Below are 9,743 nucleotides of genomic sequence, written 5' to 3'. Positions count from 1 at the left end.
CTGGCATAAAATTGCATTTATGGCTGTGAAATCCAAGATTACTTGCTAAGCATAAGCCTCTTTTCTGACATGTTCCTCCCATGACAGGCAAGTAGGGTGCCCCGGGTAGGAACCATCTCCTAAGAGGGTTTTGTTTACTCTGACAGCAAATGGCTGTCAGAGGTGACTTTGTCCAAAGTAAATCTGCTTTCTCCCTTCATTGGAGAAAGGCACAAATCCCTGATGATGCTGTGAAATGTAAAGGACACACCCCAGTGCTATTGGGAAGGGTTTGGATCTCCTTGCTGCTTCTGGAGGTTTTTTTTTCCCTTAAAGAACCATCCCCTGGAATCAAGGGTACCTGTGGTGCTTTTGGAATTAAAAGTTTGTGGAACTGCAAGTTACAGGAAAATGCTTGAAACCACGTGAGCCATATGTAACAAAAGGCAAGTATTGGGAATAGGGTGGTTATTAGTTTTGGTTGGTCTGTACACGGAATAATTTCCTTGGGAGTTGCAGGAGGATTGAGTGTCCTGACACTCGAGTGCTTGGAGTTTCTGAGGCTGAGGAAGCAGTCCTCCATGGAGTGGAGGGAGAGCAAGCCCCTGTTCCTGGGGCACATGGTAGAGAATGGAGAATGTCAAGACACCTGCACTGACATTTTTAAGGCAATAATCTCAATTTTCAGTGTTCTGTCCCACACTTCATAAATGAATAATTGTGAGACATTTTAAAGAGTCTTCACTTCTACTTCAAGTCAGAAGGTTTGTAGTAAGAAGTGGTGACTAGAGCTGAACAAATAGGAAAAAAATCCTTATGGATGTTATTTCAAATTCCAAAATTAATTTGTTTGGCCTGTGTTCAAAAGCCTCCCATGTCAGCTTTGTGGAAACACTTGGGTGCCAGTGTTTAACTACCACATGAAGATTTTAGAGTTGCAATACTTCCACTGAGTCACTGGAAGTGAATTTAGTAATTTGGAATATCTAATTCAGATTTTGCACTGTGTTAAAGCACTGCAGTCATTCAGGTGGCAGCATCATAAACCCAATTTTTTTTCCCATTTCCCTTAGAGAACAGTTGAATATTAGTCAATAAACAGGCTCTGGCATTCAGAGGAAAAAGTCTCAGAATTCTCTAACTCGAAACAGTGGAAATTTCATCTAGTGAAACTATTCCAGGAAACAGTGAGCTACTGTGTTTGTAATATTCACAATTTGGACGGATCCAGAAGGATTCTGCTGGTGCATCTAAAGCTGTTCCCAGGGAGCTGACAGAGAGAATGTTAGAGAAGCTACGGGCAGCTCTTGTTTTTAATAGAAATTTTATGTGTGCAAACATATATCTCTTGCTGGTATCCCTGCAGCTAAGATGTTAAGAACAAAGCCCTGCTCATCCAAAGGCACCCCTCTCAAATATTTAGCTCTGGATGGCAGCAGATTCAGTAGGGAAGTTGGAAGTTCTGACAACTCCAGGTTTATCAAGCAACTAACACTTAATACGTGCCAGCTGCCTGTGGTTTCCTTCCTACCATTGCCAAACCAATACTAAATATGGGTTTCATATTAGAAATAAATCTTTTAGCATGTTACAGCATGGCCATGTTTCTTAAAGTACGCAAGAGAGTGGGGAATCAGATTAAACTGCGGATTGTGGACAGTTTTCTTTCAGAATAGAATATTGTTTTTCTTAATTTGGGCTATTTTTATAGTTATTGTCACCAGCCGTGACTCAATGGAACAGGAACCGAGAGGGAAGTAGAGTGGAGTAGGGGCTGGTGTGGGGGTGAGGATGTGCATGGATGGGAGGGAGAGCAGGTATGCAGGGATTAGGTATTCAGGAATTTGCTGATGTGGGGGATGAACAAGGGTGGCCGAGAATTACCCTCCCCACTCTCATTCCTTTCACTTCCTGTGCTGACATGTGTGCCTCGGTGGCCTAAACAATTATTTTGTCTCTATATTCCATTTTCTGCCTTGCTGTCTCAGGCTGAGCTGAGCTGACTGCAGGGAGCCCAGAGCTGATTGCTCTTCCCAAACCCTGCAGCTCCGTGCTGGCCAGGAGGGATGAGCAGGCACTAAAGTGAGGAGCTGGAAAGAGTAAGAGCTCAGCCCAGGCCTGCTCCATTCTGGGCTTGTTGTTTACACGAATTCTGCACGGAGACAGAGTGTCCATGTGAAATTCCAGAAAACAACCCCACCTGTGCTCAGCAAGGGTGGACCTGACACAGGATCTCTGTGATGGAGCAGGAGAGCCATGGAGACCAGCGCCTTTTGTAAATCCCCCTCTAAAGCAGCAGGTTACATAATGCCTGTGAGCAATCCTGGTGTTTACACCATCCATTACGGAGCCCTTTGGCAAGTGCCCACCTGCCTGCCACAGCTCAGCCAGCACCACCAGCCAAACGCTGATCTCACATCCCCACAGCCCCTCTGAAATGGCTGTGGATTTATCTGGATCTGAATGAGGTCAGGACCTGGCCCGGGATCCACGGGAATGGTCAAAGTTGGTGTGTGGAGCTGCTCACAAATCCCTGCCTCTCTGCTGCTCCTGCAGGCTCTGAATCCTTTTAAGGCTGCTTAGCCACAGCTTTTGGGTTGATCTAGCAATCGAAAAATATTATTCCTAGTTATGAAAACAGAAAAAAAAAAAGGCACAAAAAAATATGGATTTCACATCCCTGCACAGAGCTTCTGGCAGCTAGTATTCTTTCCGCACTTGTAATGAAAAATAACACTAACCTTAGCCATTTTGCTTGGCACTTGGGATTGTGTTTTCTGCAGCCACTATTCTGCCCAGAACAGGGAAGAGTTTGTAATCACAGTTTTGGTTTTTCACCTGCCTCATGTCCAAAACCAAGGCTAAAGGAGAGGATTAAAGGCTTTATCTGCATGGGAACAAAAGCCACATCAGTCACAGGATCCTGGAGATCAGAAAACACCTTGTTTTGGAAGACAGTACAAAGTAACTCTGTTATCTCACAGAGCATTGTGGGCTGTGGGAGGGCTCTTCGTCAGCCAAGCACCATGGTTTTCTTCAAAATTAATTTCTCTTATGTTGTGTCTTTCTTTTCACATCTAACCATGCAAAATTTGCTCCCCAGAATTTATTCTGTGAAGCACCTGCAAGCAAACAAGAGAGAGAAGGCAGACAGAATAGAAAAGAGGAGTTCTTGAGTTCAGGTTCTGCCTGGGTGTGACATCAGTGGTATCAACACCACAAAGGTTTTAAAATCAGACAAAAGAGATGGTCACAGGCCAGAGAGGTGGTCATATTTATGACATCAATAGGTTCTCTGCTGCTATGTCATTTGTCACCTTCCAGAGAGGCCTGAGTGGCCTTTTCATCTCAGATCTGTTGGTGTGAGATTTCCAGAGACACAGCAGCACTGGCTGAGCCCTTGGATGTGATTCTGGATGAACTCAGTGGGCAGGTAAATGTGCAGTGCTCACAGGGAGGGACCTCCCTCTCTGCACACTGCAGGATGGACAGCCACGCTCTGCAATTTCATTCATAAATTCTCCAAGCCCAAGTCAGTTTGCACAGCCCAGTGATATCCTGCAATTTCAGCAGAGGGTGGTCCTTTTCATTTTCAGAATAATACTCCAGAGTGTCTTTTAACAAAATTGATGTGATATAAGCAATGCCTGTATTGAATATTTCACTGCTAGACTTGTAAATATGCAAACACATCTGGTTGGACCATATTTTAATAGTATGGATGCTAGTTTACGTTGTTACGAGGAATGGGAACATTATGATGTGTGTTAAATTAAATAGCAATGTCCTGCACAAAGAACTTTCCATCCTCACCACATGGCAGGCGATTTTTAGGAATAGTTTCTTCTGTTTCAAAGAGAAAATGGTACAAAAGCTAAACCTAGGAAATCTTCACGGAGCCTGACCCAGCCATCACCCCCCAACTCTCTGATTTTGCAATAAAGCAGAAGCTGATCAAACCCCATGGAGCTGTTCAGGATGCAGGGAAGTCTCCCACGTACCACAGATATTTACCGAACAACTTTAATATCTTGAATCAAAACAAACGGGGCAGCGTTATCAGTAGACTTTCCCTGCTTTTCTAATCCTGTGTCTCATGCAAGCTCATTGTAATAATCCAGGCTGGATGTTGTCCAGGCAGCTGGTGGATGTTGTCATTCTTCCATTGACTTGACAATGGAGGTGTGGGCCAAGAGTGAGAACCTGGAAGAATAATTGCCTTGACCAAGGCGGGTGGGAAAAGGCATTGCTGGCAGTTTTGGAGGTAGTGATTACTAAGAGCCATGCAAAATCCTCTCCATCTCTTTCTGGATGATTGAAAGGATTCAGCTCTGCGTACCATCACTGGGGTTTTTGGCTTGGAGAGGTATTTGGAAGTTCATTCATTACTTGTTATAAACCCTCCCAGTTCAGCTGTGCTGAAAGTGAAATATTTACATCAGAAATAACGTCCTCACTGCCAGTAACTGAGCTGCCCATTGTAGAACCTGTGAGGGAAATGAAGTCTTTATAGCGCTCTTTGCTCTGCCACTCTGTTGATCTCTCAGATTTTGCTCCCTTGGTACTCTAACGCATGTGTGACCTTCAAAGTAAACCCTGAGCATGGCAGCAGAGCCAGCTTTTTGCTATATAGAACTAGAGTTTCTAATACTTCCCTTTTGAACTACCCACCACTTGAATTTGTGACCAGTTTTGGACCTTGGCTATGTCCACTCTATTCAGACTTTCTTACTTTCTGCAGATTTATTTTGCCCTGTTAACATGATTTGAGTCCAAACACTACATCACAGATGTAGGCTTTTCGGCAGCTCTCCAGCACTGTGTTGAATCTTTTTCTTTTGCCCTGCTTTTAATAATTCCAGTCTATGTGGACAGAGCTGCTGCTGCTTTTAAGGCATGTCTTGTTGAGGCTTTGCAGGCTCCTTCAGATTTGCCCAGGACTCTGTTATAAAAGGAGAAACTAAATCTCTTATCCATTCCACTTCCAAATCTGTGTGTTTCTCTTCTTTCCAAACACTTCATTTAGAAAGCTGGCCAGAGAAGCCTGAGCTAATGCCACGTGCCTCATGCAGTTCTGTTGTTTAGTCCAGGCAAGCTTTGCTATTGTAAACTTTTTTAGAGATCTAGAATTAAATGTGAAACATGAGTCAAACAGTTTTTGAATGTGTTTAACTTGGAACACTTCTTAGTTATGATGTCCTGATTCAATGCAGGAGAATGTACTTTTTTGCCCTCGAACAGCTTTGTAAGATGGTTATCAACCGGATAGATATGGACTTACTCATCTTGCTCCTGATTCATTTGCTTTGGTTACTCCAACTCCAGCAGGGCAAACCAGGAAACTTTGCCAAAGAAACTCACATTTCTGTGATTTCAAAATGAAAAGAAAGGCTGGATCTGCAGGAAATATTCCCTTCTTTGAAGGGCTTTAGAGCAGACAGGCACAAAATCCACTTTGGCCCACCATTGGAGCAGAAATGTTTTATGCAGACCAGGTATGAGGGAATTGAGCACAGCCATGTAGTGAAACTCTTGTCTAACCTGTAAATCTAAAGACAAACTCCATCACTGTTTGATATCTGCAGGGTCACATGGTGGTTTGAAAGATCCTTTTGGACCAGATTTCTTTAGCCTGGTTATTTCACCTTGAGGGTGTCTTTGTACCAGACAACTCCCATTCGTACTCCAGTATCTGCTCTACTGTTTGCAGCCTTGTTGACAAATGCTGCCTTTTTATCCCTCTGGCTTCATCTGGATGAATTTATATTTTGTCTTTCACTGTCAGAGCTGTCGTGCAGACATGCAGCAGGTGAACATCAACAGAGTTTGCTTCTGGTCAACCCTGCTCTGCAGAGCAAGAGGATGTGCTGGTTTTAAGGAGGTTGGTTTAGGCAAACTCCATCAAAGGGTGCACGACATCCCTCAGGGAAAATTGCCTTGTAATGGCCCCTCCAGCACCTCTGGAACTGGTTTGTGCTGGGTCAGACAATGGTGCCAGTCCCTGGGTATGCCCTCATGTTAAAGAGATTTACACCACATGTAAACATTGCTTATCATGACTTCCCCTCTTCCGAGTGTGGCATGGAGAACTCATTTTGGCATGGAAAAAAAAAAAGAAAAGGTAATCTGCAGCCACCATATCTGTCCTGTATCAAGGTCAGAGCATTCCTGACCCAAGTTCTGGCTCTGATGCCTTGGAGCTCTGTGTGTGCTCTCTGGTTTAAAGGTTTTCTGCAACAAAAAGCTATTCAAAACTCGGAACGAAAACACTGAAAAAGCAGGGCATGGTCTGTTATCCAAAGTCAGCTCGTGGAAACTTGCTGCTAATTGACCAATATTTTCCACTCATCTGAGATAGTGATGGAGGTCAATGTTCATTTATTACCTCAGCTGGTCTAAAATGTCACCAGTGGTTGTTTATCTCAGCTATGCACCTCATGCAGCTACAAGCTGTAGCCTTGGCTGCTCGACAGTGCAAAACCAAGAGGGACTCTGTCTGAAGTCATGTTTTATTCAGTTGCCTCTGGCCAAATTCATTCTGTTACCCTTGTACAGTCACGTTATTTTTAACAGTTGGCCAAAGATGGGTCTGTGTACATCAGGAATGACTCAGAAAGCCACAGTGGAAGTGGGAAGATTAGCAAGGACCTGTCGTCCCCACCAGGTGAAAAGAAGTTGTGTCCATGTGAATGGTGTTCTATTGGTTTCCTACAGGTGCTGGGTCCTCTTGTGAATATTTCAGGCCTTATCTGTGGTCTGCGCTGTCTGTGTGAAAGAACAGAGCCAATCTCATCAGCTTTGACAAGTTATGAAGTGAGACTTCTTGTCAGTATCCAGACTTTTGGTTTGGTACTCGCTCGGCTTTCAATAAACTGGTTCTCTTCTGTGGGAACATGGTTTATGCGCAAAAACTCCAATTAAACAGTTTTGTTGCTCTTTTTAAAATGTCAAACCCGTGTGTTTGGTTGTTACAGTAGTTTATTGACATTCATGTTTCAGCCTAAAAGCAAGTTTAAAAAAATCCCATTTTGGAATGTCATAGTTTTTCTCCTGTTGACAAACATTCAGATCCCACTCCCTCAGGCTGGACATAGAGAGGTTTTCTCCTCATTTGTGGAGCTGTGGACACACTCCAGACTCTGAACATGCAGGGTTTTTTTCTATCCTGGAGATTTTGTCTGTTCAGGGATTTTGTCTGTTCAGGGATTTTGTCGAAGTTTGGATTTATGTACAGACAGAAGAGCTGGAATTCTACTCTTATGATTGGGTACTGCTCTGCATTTGACCTATGCAGGTTTTTGAAATGGATCAAATATTAAGGCAAGCAGAAACAGAGACTCTACACGCTGGGCTTCACTGAAGACCTTGTTTGAGGTAGAGAGGTTCAAATGTACTCTTGGAGAGGAGTCCAGCATGTTTCCTGCCTAAGAAACCTTCACTCTTCAGGCTATGAGCATGGCTTAGTTACTTCCCTATATATTATTTTAGAAATTCGAATGTATGGGAGAAAATTTCCCATTTTGGCTCAGAGAGTTCAGGGTTTTTGCCACTGCTCCTATTATTACTTTGTTAAATTCTTCCTCCTCATGATTCTTTCACATTTTATTGTTAAGACCTCCTGTGTCTGGCCTACAAGATCATTGCTTTATATTTGTGACTAGCACTCTCCAAATTTCAGATCTTTGCATTTAGCAGCCCTCAAATCTCCTGTAGTTTATTACCATGTTCATTTTAATGTCATTCTTGGTTGCTCTGTGCTTAATCCCTTCAGAGATTTTCCTTTTTGCTTGTATGAGTGTCACATCATTTTGTGGTCAGGACAGGACTGATCAAGCCATCACCAACCAACCTGTGGTTCTGGATTCATGAGGTACCTTCACTATGGAAGGTAAATATCTGCTGAGCAAGATGCTGAAGGGATTGATGGCTGTTTATTCTCACCCCATAATTATGAAAGGATGTTTTTTTAACCTTGGGGATGGAGTTCTGCAGGGGTCACTGGTGGGGCGCTTGTCACCCCTGATGTTTATCATCCAAGGTTTTTCAACACAGAGTGAGAACCTCCATCATGGAAGGGTTACAATAGTGTGTTTGTCACTCAGTGTGCTGGCATCTATGGCATGAACAGGACAGGACACCATGGAGGGGGCTGGGGGGAGACTGTTCTCTTGCAATATTTGCTGTCTTAGTCTTGTGTGGTCCTTGCCAATGTGTGTTTATTTCCCCCTTCACAGCCAGTGTGGTTTTATTCATCATTCAGAGAAATTTCTGGCTGTCTAAAAATGCCTTTTCACCTGCATGAAGTCAAGGAACAGAAACAATGTTAATCTGAGACAGAAACAGAAGTTTTGGCTTCTCTACCTTTGCTTTCTTCCAACGATCCTGAAATTATTTAGTGAATTCTTCTAGCATAGTGAGAAAGAAGACATAAGGCTTAGATTCATGCACACATGGCAAGCATAGATGTGATATTAAGTCATGTAGTCTTTTATGGGCAACCCCTGAATGTTGGCTCGAACATTTCAAAATCCTGTTATCACAGACTGGGTAAGATTGGAAGGGACCACAGAGGGCCCTCTGGTCCAACCTCCCTGTTCAATGGGACTCCATAATCAAAATTCAGCCAAAATCATCACCCTTTATTTAGTTAGTTAGTTGGTTGTTTAGTTAGTTAGGTGGTTAGTTAGTCAGTTATTGGGGAATAGAAGGTGAAACGATGGAAGAAATCAGAATAGACACCTCTTGAATCACCTGGTGACCTGGAAAAAAGCTTAAGATGCTGTATGAACTCAGGAAATTTCAGGTCAGGGCTGTAGTGCTCCATCATTGTCCTTCCTCATCATTACAGATTTATCTACCTCTGACTCTAGCAACAGTAGGAATGACATTATCTTGGTGACAGAATAATTTTTCTCCTTTCTTGCTTTCACTTTTTCATTCCCCTGCGTATCTGCAACCATAGCCCCAGGGAGACAGCAAAAGGTAAAATATTGAGTGGTGGCTGTGCTTGGATAACCACAGGTTTGTCTCAGAGCCCTTTGTCCACACTTGTCCTCTAAGGTCAGGATTTGTAGCAATCCATCCCTCTCCCTAAAACTGTGCCTGCCTGGCAAATGTTTGGGACATGGGCGCAAAATGAAAGAGTGGATTGCTCCTGAGAAGCAGGGCTGTATCTGGGACTGACAAGTGGTAAGTAAAATCCGGGTAAACTGACCCAAATTCAAAGTGGAGCAAACCCTACATTTTCTTTCAGCTACGCTGCTGGCATTGGAGTGTGGTCTGCCTCTGCTGTGGTAGTTTTACTGGTGAGGAACTGGGGAAGCAGGAAACTGTAAACCCATTTGGTTCAGATAATCTGTTACATGAACTCCGTTGTTGAAGAGAAGGAAAAAAAAACCTCATAAAATATTTATTTAGAAAGTGCAGCTTGTTCCCATTTGTGACCAAATATATTAAGAAGGCTGAGTTTTGTGGGGGCATTTTTGAATGGAGGAGGGGAGAACCCTGTAATCACAAAAGGCTGTGAAAAGAGATTTCTTTTTTTTCCTGAGGAAAAGGGCCCATTAAGAGATCTTAACGTACAAACCACGTAGCACCTTAATATTGACCTCTCTACTGTCAGGCTGTTCAGCTCCCCTTCTCCTGCAGAGCTTTTCCTTCAGTGTTTATAACTCTCCTCTTGTGGATTCTCCTCTGTTTTCATCTCTCTCATCTCCTCTGCCTTTCCTACTTTTGGAGCATGAGGGAAATGAGGAGAGGGGTTC

This window comes from Hirundo rustica, chromosome 9 (assembly GCF_015227805.2).
Source record: "Hirundo rustica isolate bHirRus1 chromosome 9, bHirRus1.pri.v3, whole genome shotgun sequence".
NCBI classification, from domain to species: Eukaryota; Metazoa; Chordata; class Aves; order Passeriformes; family Hirundinidae; genus Hirundo; species Hirundo rustica.
Note: the sequence above shows the minus strand (reverse complement) of the source record.